Below are 11488 nucleotides of genomic sequence, written 5' to 3'. Positions count from 1 at the left end.
CAACAACATGGTTTTACTGAAATAGTGACTGATGACACATCACCACATCCTCGAGCCTCACCTATGCCAGCGTTTCCTCATGTTGCTTAACCGCAGAAAGCTTTGTGAATTGTAAAAAGTTGATGAAACACCCACCTAGAAGATATTATGTATGCTTGACCAAAAGGGGAGAGCAGAAAACAAGTCCTTCAGGAACATATCAAAACTGAACTTCATTGTGCTGAACACTGGAATTTGACACAACATTGTAAAATGATTATAAATCAATAAAAAATGTTAAAGAAAACTGAACTTCATATGTTTGAGAATAAATCAACATTTAATAAAATCACAAATAGATTCAGTAGGTAAAAGCTTTTATATTTTAGAGATAATCAAAGATTTAGAAGTGAATGTTATGAGGTCTATAATTGCACTTTAAAATACTTCCACAGAAATATAGACCTTTGCAAAGCACGTAAAGAAAACTGAGAACATTTCAACCACTCAGACCCAAAGGATGGTACATGAAACAGCAAGCTGGAATAGAGCTACAGAGTCTGGAGTGTAGGTGCTCCGTGTCTGCAAAACCATGCTGCCATTTTCAAGACCCAAGTATTCGATGTGCAAATATTAGTTGTTGTTATGGGCTGAATTGTGTCCCCCTTAAAATTAGATACAGGTATTAAATGTGCAAGTATTAGATGTTGTTATGAGCTGATGTGTCCCCCCTAAAATTCATATGCTGAACTCTTAACCCCCAACAGCTCAGAATGTAACTGTGTTTGGAAATAGGGCCTTTAAAGAGGTAATTAAGACAAAATGAGCTCATATGGTGGACCCTAATCCAATGGGACCAGGGTCCTCGTAAGAAGAGAGGATTAGGACAGACACCTACTCACACAAGGAAGGGCCATGTGAAGACACGGCAAGCAGGCTGCCATCTGCAAGGCAAGGAGAGAGGCCTCAGGGGAAACCAAACCTGCTGACACCTTGACTGCAGACCTGCTCTCTAGCTCCCAGGAGCGTGAGAACTAAATTTCTGTTGTTTCAGCCATCCTGTCTGTGCTATTTTGTTATGGCAGCCCCAGCAAACGAATTCAGATGTCCACCCGAATATATTCAAATCAGAAAGCTGTAAACAAATGCCCTTGAGATGCTGTCTAATCCATCCATCCTCCTTTAGGCAAAGCCACCCGTTAGTCTTCCAGTTGAGGGGTTAAAAGGGGGCACCTGGAATGAAGGCTTCATCCATGGGAGACGACTGAGCTGTTGGCAATGGCTCATTGAGAGAATTCTGAAATCTGAATTCTAAATTCTTTACAGCACAAAACCCATCAACCAGTTTTGGACATCCATTTCTGAACAGTAATCCTAAAGCCTTGGTTGAAAAATTAAGGTGAAAAAATTCAGAAAAAAAATGTGTTACAGAACATATTCTGCATTAAACATTACTCAGATTTAATCAATGAAATACACATGAAATTTAATACACATGAAAAGCCAGATGTCTCAATTATTTCTTTAACTCAGCATTCAGTTAAGGTGGAGGAAAACATCTTCACATTTTAAAAATGTGAATTAGGAATTAGTAAGAGGCTTTGCTTCCAGTTTTACCTTCCATGCAAGCCTCCTCGTCATTTGTTCACCTCTATATAAAAATATAAATACAATTGATTCCCAATAAAATTCCTTTTCCAAAAGTTACGGAAAAAAGCCTAATGTAGTCCATGCTAATTGTAGATGGTGTTGATTTTTCTTCCACATATTACAAAAATAAATTTAGCAAAAAGATTTATACTCACTACTTAGCAATGTTTCTGCATGTTTTTTTGTGCTGTTTCTAATTACCAAGCTATTTTGAATGTGTGTAAAGCAGAAAAGTTTGCCTAAAGGCTCAGCTTGACAGCCTTAGAACAATATCCCCCTTATTGCCCATCTCCGTGACCCGGTCCCACTCTTCCCTCCCCCTGACCTCCCTTGACCACCCATTCATTCCCGAAACTCCCTTCTGTCTTTGTGTCACAGACACTGCCCTTCTTCTCCGCTGCTTTCTCGGATGCTTCTCTCTCTCTGACAACCTTCTAGCTGATGCTTAGCCCAACTGAATGCTTTGTACAAGGCTCATCCTGCTTGCCCTTTTCTTTTTCATGTTCTGCCTCCAAATGAAATGCACCCAATTCTTGGCTTCCTTTACTGATTACTACACTCTTTTATTTCAAGCCTGAAGTCCTCATCTGCCCTGAGAGTCAAGCTACTTAAAAGCTGAATTCCTCTTCTTCCCTATAAGCTCCTCTTCCCCCGCCCCCAAACCTAGCTTCCCTTTCCAGACACCCTAATGGATTCACTGTCCATCTTCCTTACCTGGTCACTTTGCTTACATACTGTCTCTGGCCCCTTTCCTGTGATCACAGCAGAGTTCAGTGGTTGTGACAAGGCTGTAGGATTCACAGAACCAAAAATATTTACTAGAGACTCTAACAGAAAATGTTTCCCAACCCCATATCTAGCAGATAGCTCTATCCTAACCACTTTAAGCAGCTTGCATATATTTTCCCCCATTAGACTGGAGGATTCTTTAAGATAGGGTCATGTTTCTTTTTTTTTTTTTTTCCTCTTGTTCCTTTTTAAAATCTCTGTTCCCAGCACAGAACCTGAGACACAGTTTGCTACTCAATAAATATTGATGAGGAGTTCTGAAGTCTCTCCAGGAAATTTTAGTCATTTTTAGACTCTTCCCACTTTATCCCCTAGATTCAATCTGCACCACCCCCCCAAAAAAAAATTCTGAGTTGCATTAGAGTGTTTGTCCAAATGTCTGCAATAACTCCTCCTCTCTCTTTCCTGCCCTTGGCTAGCCTCCTCCAATGCTGGCTGTGGGCTTGACCATGTTACTTGCTTTGGCCAATAGGATAATAGCAAATATGATCAAAGGGAAGACCTCTGTCCCCTATGAAGGTACTTAGCCCAAGGGGTAAGAATGCCCTGCCCCTCTGCTGGTTTCCCTGGTAACCAATGAGCCAATCTGTTATCAGTTCCCCCTATAACTGCTAGACTGTCTGCTCCCCCAAGAGCAAAGACTGCTGCTGCCCTGTTCTGCCCGAGGTCTGCTGTCCACCGGTGGGGTGTCACTCCAGGACCCTTTTGCTTCAGATCTCCCATCTATTAAACCACTGATGTCTCTGTCACCAACTCCAGGCTCTTTCTTCGTTCTCAAGGTTAGGCAAGTACAGAGCTTGAAAGCCTGTGGGCTGCAGCACAGCACACCTCTTTTCATTCAGTCTCCTTCATTCAAGATCAGGCTTTTTGTTCGTTTGTTTGTCTTCTTCTATTACAAGTGCAACCCACAGTTCCCAAGCCCAATATCTGCCTAAGGAACATGCAAGAGTCAGAGTCACAATGGTGTCACGACGGCTCCCATCTTGGCCTCTCGTTCTCACTAACAAACTCTGGAACCCTCAGGCCCCTCCCACATTGTTAAAGGGATCCTTGTAACAGGGTTGAATAAACTCTCCTGGGGATGACTGTTCTCCTGGACATCTTAAGGCACCAGATCCCCTTCTAGCTTTCACACTGTAGCTCCTTGGATGCCACTGGTCACCCTGGCAGCTTCGTCCTACTGCTCTGACACTTTCCGGAAATCACCCATGTTGTCATGTGATGGTGTTTATTCTGCTCTACCAGACAAACAAGGAAGGAATAAATGAAAGTGAAGAGCTATCATTTATTGAACTCCTATTATGTGTCAAGATTTGGGTACTTTTTACTCTTTTTCTTTAACTCATGTCATTTTGTTTCTGCTTCGGTACTTAAAAGTAAATTAATATGACTGAACTATTATGCTGTATACCAGAAACTGACACAACATTGTAAACTGACCATACTTCAATTTTTTAAACAGTAAATTATATCTCCCCTAAAAGAATCTCTAAAAGATAAGACTATTCTTCTATATGTCCCCAAATAATAACATTTAATAAAATTAATTTTACATTTAATAAAATTAATAATTTCTTCATAACATCTAATACCTAAGCCAAAATCTAAATTTTCCCAATTCTAAAATAAAAAAGGGGACTTCACAGTTGGTTTATCCAAATCAGGATCCAATCCAGGCCAGTGTCATTGACTGTCGTGCTCCTTCAAGTCTCATTTAATCTAGAAAAACATCCCTTTGTTATTGACTGACTTGTTGAAGCGACAGGGCTAGTTGTCCTGTAAAATGTCATACTTCCCAGATTTGTCTGTTGCTTCCTCATGGTACTTGTTTAACTTGTGTGTCTGTCTCCTATCTTTCCTGGTAACAAGAATAGCTGAAGTCTTGATTCAAGTTAAACATTTTTGGACAGGTAGATTATGTCATCAGAGGACACTAATATCTGCTCGCCCAATCATTAGTGATGCTAAGACGGACTGGCCTCCAGTGAGGCCACCAGCAGGTTACAAAACACTGGGCTACATTATGCCTTACGCACACTGTGATGACACCCTGCAGTCTTGACCGCCAGGTGCAACGTTGTTGCAGTAAGAAAACACTTCAGAATCCTCAGCAACCGATCAACAAACTAACATTTTGTAATATTTCCTTTTGAAAACAAACTGCCTATAGTGAATTTTAATTAAAAATGGACCTTCAACTCACAGGGCTTGTTTTTTCTCCTCCAGGTCAGTGATGTCTGCTGCCAATAGCGAGTCTCAGCCACGATCTGCCCAGTACTGCAGTGACAGGTTCAGGATCTGGTGTATATTTCTCCTCTCACAACCAGCTGTCCAGCCTCTCTTTATCTTTGTGGTTCTTCTCTGAAGCTATCGTGTTTTATTGCCCCCAGGGAGCCCTAAAGTGAACACAACATTCCTAGCAAATACTATGAGACTCAGATCCTTTATTGGGTTCCGGGTTTGAGGAGCTAAGGAATTAGCAGTTGTGAAATGGATTTGCAAATATGAATCAAGAAACCTAAATTCGTAAGAATATTTACCCCAAGGACACACGGGAAGTTGGCTTTTAAGTGCTATCTTGAGTATTTCTTAATCTTCAGCAATTATTGGTCAGTACGTCAATAATGATAATATGACACTGAGAAAATTCGTTGTAACTGCCATCACAGTAATGCTTGACTTAATGAGCTGCTTGAACTAGAAGTCAAGTGTGAGTGAGAAAGTCTCCCTGAAACCCAGAAGATCTGCAGATTGCATCCAACCTAACTTCTAGGGAAAAGAAATATCCTTTGGAAGTTGAGTTGAAAAACATAGTCAAATATATGAATTATATATGTTCATTAAAAGTACAAAGCAGGGAATATAGAAGTGGGTCAAGTATTTTAAGTCTTGGCTTTGGGGAGAGGAGTATTTATGGGGAGGCAGTTAATTTCAGTGATAACTGGTTTAAATCCTTTCAAGTCATTTTCCCCAAAGTAAAGTGGAGAAGATGAGGAAATAAATCTGTGACAACTAAGGAAAGTTCGTGTTGCTCTCACCTAGAATGAGGCAATCCCAATGTCTTACAAAGTCAGATTTATGCTGGTGATCCACATAAACATATTTATGTATATCTGAAGGTCTTTCTCAGAAGAGACGGTAAACGTATTTTATGAATTTATAGGACAGATCAGCAGGTAATCATATAAGGAGGCAGATTTCATCTTAATGTCAGGAAGAATTTTTTTATTATGGTAAAATATACATAAAATAAATTGATCATTTTAACCATTTTTAAGTATATGGTTGTGATATTAAGCACATTTATGTTGTGCAACCATCACCAACATCCATCTCTAGAACATTTCATCACCCCAAATTGAAAATCTGAAACACATTAAACAATAAATCCTCATTCCTCCATCCCCTGAGTCCCTGATAACCACAATTCTACTTCCTGTTTCTATGATACTACTATTCTAACTACTTCATCTAAGTGGACTCATACACTATCTGTCCTTTTGCATCACACATATCACTTAGCCTAACATCTTCAAGTTTGATCTATGTTGTAGCATGTACCAGAATTTCATTTTTTACAGCTGAATACTATTTCATTTCATGTATATACACCACATTTTATTCATCCATTTATCCATACATGGACTTTTGAGTTGTTTCCATCTTTTGGCTACTGTAAATAATGCTGCTGTGAATATGGGTGGATGAATATCTGTTTAAGTCCCTGTTTTCAATTATTTGGGCTGTATACCCAGAAGCAGAATTACTGGATCATACAGGAATATTAAGTTTAATTTTTTGAAGAACTATCATACTCTTCCACAGCTGCTGCACTATTTTACATTCTCACTAGCAATGCACATGGGTTCCAGTTTCTCCAGATCTTTGCCAACATATGTTGCTTTCTGCTTTTTGATAATAGCCATCCTAATGAATGTAAAGAAAGAACTCTGAATAATTAGACCTGCACCACAGTATGAGTAGGATGAGCTGTCCCAGCACGTAGTGGCTGATGGATGTATTCTACCAAAGACTGAATAGACTGACATGTTCAGTTGTGCAGGTTGTATACTGTCCAACTGTGTCTGGTCACAGGGTGAATATGGGCTAAAATCCAGCCATGTTTCCCATGCCAAGGTTTGAAACTTGGTGGAGAACTTTTTCTTCCCTGAGAACAATGTCAGCTTGCCAAGCCATGTGCCTGAAAGGGCACCTTTTTAAAATGCAAACTAAGGCACTTATAAAAGCTATTAATTATTCTGGCTAACTGACTCTTCATCATGGGGTAACTGTAGATGGAACAGATGAATGCACAGGGTAATACCTAGTCCCGTTGAACTAGATGACTATTAATGTCCCTTTCAATGGCCGTATTCTGTATCTCTTTGATGGTGTTACAGCATGCCCCTCAAGTCCTTCGACATGCCTTGCACTGATGGGCAAAGTCTATATTCCCTCACCTTGAACCCAGAATCTGTGACTGCTTTACTAATTCTGCAGAAGTGAGACTGTATCAGTTCTTAGGCCCAGACTTTAAGAAACTGGCAGCTACCCCTTCCTGTCTCTTGGGACACTCCTCCTTGGAACCCAGCCACCATGCTGTGAGGAAACATAAGCCACTTTGCAGGGAAACACACATGGAGAACAACCAACACTCATTAGCAAGAAAGCGAACTATCTCAGAAGTGAAGCCTCAGCCCCAGCAAAGATGAGCTGTCCCAGCCAAGCCCCGCCCAAATTGCAGATTGATGAGTAAGGTACATGAATGTGGTTGTATTAAACCACTACCATTTTAGGGTGATTTTCTTTAGCTGCAGTTGATAATCAGAACAGTTTGTAATAGAACATGACCACTGCTCCAAACTCACATTTTCACAATGTGCCTCATATCAGCAGTGCTCCGAAGGACTCCCAGGCAGGCCTGCTCTGTGGAGCCCCTGAGTTCTCTTTTTTCTATAGAATGTTTTATTTTGATTCTTTACTTGATATTGACCATTTACTCAGATTATTAAATATTCTCTCATGTTGTAATTTTTATCGAGGTACATATAGTTGATTTATAATATTATATAAGTGTACAACATAGTGATTCACAATTTTTAAAGATTATACTCCACTTATAGTTATTATAAAATATTGGCTATATTACCTGTGTGGTATAATACATCCTTGTAGCTTATTTATTTTATACATAGTAGTTTGTATATCTTAATCTCCTACCGCTATCTTGGCCCTCCCTCCTTCCCTCACCCCACTGGTAACCACTAGTTTGTTCTTTATATCTGTGAGTCTGTTTCTCTTTGGTTATATTCACTAGTCTGTTTTATTTTTTAGATTCCACATGTAAGTGATAACACACAGTACTTGTCTTTCTTTATATGACTTATTTAACTCAGTGTAATACCCTCCAAGTCCATCCATGTTGCAAATGGCAAAATTTCATTCTTTTTTCATGGCTGAGTAGTATACCATTTATATATATTCATTCATCTGTTTATGGACATTTAGGTTGCTTCCACGTCTTGACTATTATAAATAATGCTGCTATGAATACTGGGGTGTATGTATCCTTTCAAATTTCATTTTCTTCGGATATATATCTAAGAATGAAATTGCTGGAACGTAGGGTAGTTCTATTGGTGATGTTTTAAAAGAAACTCCATACTGTTTTCCACAGTGGCCACACCAACTTGTTTTCCCACCAACAGTGTACTAGGATTTCCTTTTCAAGGAGCCCCCGATTTTTTTTCTCAAATATCACAGGCAATGGCCTTTATCCCTCATCTCCTCTCTCATGGCCCCATTTAGGATAGAAATCTCTATCATATAAAGGCCTTGAGGCCCATCTTCTGCAGCATCTGCACTCTCCCTGTTTGGATTTCTTGAGGAATCATAACGTTTCTAGAAGCCACACGCTGGACCCTTCCACAGAATCTCCAGGGGCTCCTGCTTTGCCCCGGGCCAGTAGTATGTAGCCTTGGGGTGCTGGCTTCAAGGGACAAGATAGAAGCAAAACGTCCTTAATTCAGTAAACTGCTGTCCACCTTGGCTCTTTAACTTGCTGTAAGGTTAAGAGGGAGCGCAGAAGCCAAGCAAAGAGGCAGGGAACGCAGAGAAACCAAGATTGGCCCCTGGCTCTGTCTGCAGTCGCTCCGTCCAGATCGAATTTGCCCTCACTTACTGAGAAGGAAAGGGTTCCTCTCCAAGGCCTCCCTAAGTTCTGAGTTTCCTCGGTTAAATCACCCACATCCCTCCATTACCGCCCTCTCACCACCACCTTCGCTTCAGGAAGGAAACAGTTAAAAAGACTCCAGCCCTTCAGGGCCGGGGAGGGGGCGGCAGCCTGGTACTTTATAGTGGCTGCAGCCCAGAAGGGCTGGAAGGTTGGAACATTCTTGCCGCCCTAGAGTGGAGTAGGTCTGAGCTTTTGGAGGAGACGGGGAGGACAGACGGGAGGCGTGCTCCTCTGGAGTTTTCTTTTTCTTGCGAGCACTCGCGCGTGCGGGCGCGCAGTCCTCCCTTTGGTCTGGCGATTGCGGACCGGAGGTGGAGAGGCTCCATCCCACCCGGTGCCCGGAGGCTGGCGGCTCCGGGAGGACCTCCTCAGAGCTGCCGTGCCCAGGAAGTTTTCCGAAGCGGAGGCAGCGGTGCAGCCGGGGGCCGCCGCCGCGCCGGAGCCGGGACCCTCGCCACCCACCCCCGCCAGCTCGGCTTCCTCTCGCCCGGGCGCCGCGCGCGGACCACCGAGCAGCCGTCTGCGCCCGCCGGGCTCCACGGTCGGTGCGACTCTTTCTTTCCGGGGACCCAAGCGGGGTGGGGGAGACGCCGGCGGGCCCCTGGGTCGGGAGGAGACGCGAGCTCCGTGGCGCCCGGCACCTCCTCCACCAGGGCTGGCACCACCTGCCCAAGGGCGCGTGGAGGCGAGGGCGCCTTCCTCGGCGGGGCGCCCTCTGGGAACGTTTGGGGTTTGGGGATCTGACTGAAAGTCCCTCAGTCTCCCGAGGCGGGCGTCGGATCTGCAGTCAAAGGAAAACCCACAGTTCTCCCTGGGTCTCCCTCCTCGGGCGTACGAGAACTTTGTGGAGCATCACGCCCTTGTCGCTGGCTCCGAAGCCCACTTGTGGGCTTTGCCCCGCAGCCTTTTCTGACCCGCCTGCTTCTCCTCCCCGCACACCCGGGGCATGCCGAGGGTAGCCAGGCGCACTGGGTGTAAGGGACTCCTGTGTTTGGGAAAACCCCCAGTGCAGCTAGTTTGGAAACCGGCCCGTAGAGGTCTGGGCGTTTTGTTCAGTGCTCTCCTTTAAAGGACACTTGTTGCCTTTTCACTTGCAGAAAACAAGGGCTATTTCCAGATAATCAGTCTCTGTTTACCCCATCCTAATGGCGTTCCGGGATAGACTTGGCGGCGGAGTGGGTGGGCTGGGAGGCGTAGTAAAGTCAGACATCTGTAAGGAGAGGTACTAATTTCTCACCCAGCAAGCAAAGGCCACCAAACAAAACCAAACCAACGAAAACTTATTTAAAAGCTGCTAGTTTATTTGTAGATATTAATGACCCCCCCAACTCCTTCTGTTTTGGTTAACTAGTTGAGAAACAGCTTGGCAATCATTTTGTGTAAATTAGCTCCTCTAAACTCGTGCCATCTTGGTCAGGTTGGAATTTCCAAATTACTAATTACAAGTGAACTCTGATCCTGAGTCAAAGATGTTAAATGGTTAAAGTGGAAGGATTCAGTCCTTTTGCTTAATAATAGCTTTTGAACTCCAGCAAATCCTTAGACCCCAAATATGAAGAATGCTCGATATATAAACCATGTCCTTCAGGTCTGAACCTGAGATGCTTCACTAGAGTTATGACCGATTATGACTCATGATCTGAAGCACCGCGTGGCTTAGATCCATGGAAATGAGCTACAGACTCATCCTTGGAGGAACTTGCGTTTGAGAGGGTTCTTTGCTTTAGTTTTGTATTTCTCAGTCAATGATGGTAGGGCAGCCATGTGCCTTTGCCAAGTATCCCTTAGGTCTTCAGCTTCATATGCGTGGAGAGCTGAGACAGATGTCATCAGAAATGATTTCTGGGGTGGCGTCATTGTTGGAGGAGGTGCTTTTCATGGTAGCTGGCTCACACTTTGATAAGAACCCATAGCTTTGGACTCCTCAGCTCTGCAGTAATCAGCTGACCAAACAAACCAACATGCTGATGTTCAAACACAAGTGGTACTGTTGGGAGTAGTGTACACTCAAGATAGCTAGGTCAGTTCACTAAATATCCACCTAGCAGACTGTAATGGGCAAAGAGCCATCTCATTTCTGGAAAAGGCCATCTCTCTCTTATTTCTTATGAAAAAAAAAACTACTTCTGAAGGTTCATTCTCAGCGGAAACTAGGAAGCTTCAGTCATTAAACAGCCCAAGATATTGAAAGATTTCCTTTTTTCCATCTCTGACCTCAACAGAAGAATTAGAGTATGCTTTGTTCTTAGAGCCCTGGTCTCCACTGCAGAATGGAAATAGTGTCATTTCGTAGGTCTACTAATATTTGGTCAGATACTCCAAACTGTAAAAAGTGGGAAAAAACTACTTATAAGTAAGTCTAGGCAGAAGTGTATACCCAGGATGCCCTGAACTTAGAAAAACTGAGATTTTAATCATTTAATCAGACTGAATCGAGTCCCATGAGCCAAGTAAAGTGAGGCATTATACCTGTCCTGCCACTTCTTGGCCACAAAAACATGACTTAACTTCTTCAAGCTTCAGTTTCCTCATGAGTGAATGGGGATATTGCCCCCTGACTACCTAAAGTTGTAAATCTCAGGTCAGATAACAAATACATATATAATAAGTTACTACTATATGTAAAATGTTATTATTAATTCAGGTTCCTGGGGAAAATCTCTGGGGAAAGCAAAAGTCTGCAGTATTTGCACCTTATATTTACTTTAGACTTTCTATACAACTTGAATAAATCATCTTTCATCCATATATGGACTAAGCCCGAAGTTTTACTGATAACCAAGATAATTATCAAAATTCTGAAAAGTGATTATCAATCGTGAATAGACTAAAAAG

At 42.6% G+C, this 11488-nt stretch overlaps 1 protein-coding gene across 1 annotated transcript in view; it reads left to right on the top strand.

Moving 5' to 3' along the window:
* The first annotated feature begins 8717 nt into the window (after nt 1-8717).
* Nucleotides 8718-11488, top strand: part of EDNRA (endothelin receptor type A) — a 62536-nt gene continuing 59765 nt past the window's right edge. The window contains exon 1 of the mRNA XM_006209930.4: nt 8718-9194. The gene's annotated coding sequence lies outside the window, so the exon portion shown is untranslated. The remainder of the gene's footprint in view (nt 9195-11488) is intronic.

The sequence above is a fragment of the Vicugna pacos genome, chromosome 2, assembly GCF_048564905.1.
Source record: "Vicugna pacos chromosome 2, VicPac4, whole genome shotgun sequence".
NCBI lineage: Eukaryota > Metazoa > Chordata > Mammalia > Artiodactyla > Camelidae > Vicugna > Vicugna pacos.
This window is presented reverse-complemented; position numbering and strand designations above follow the sequence as displayed.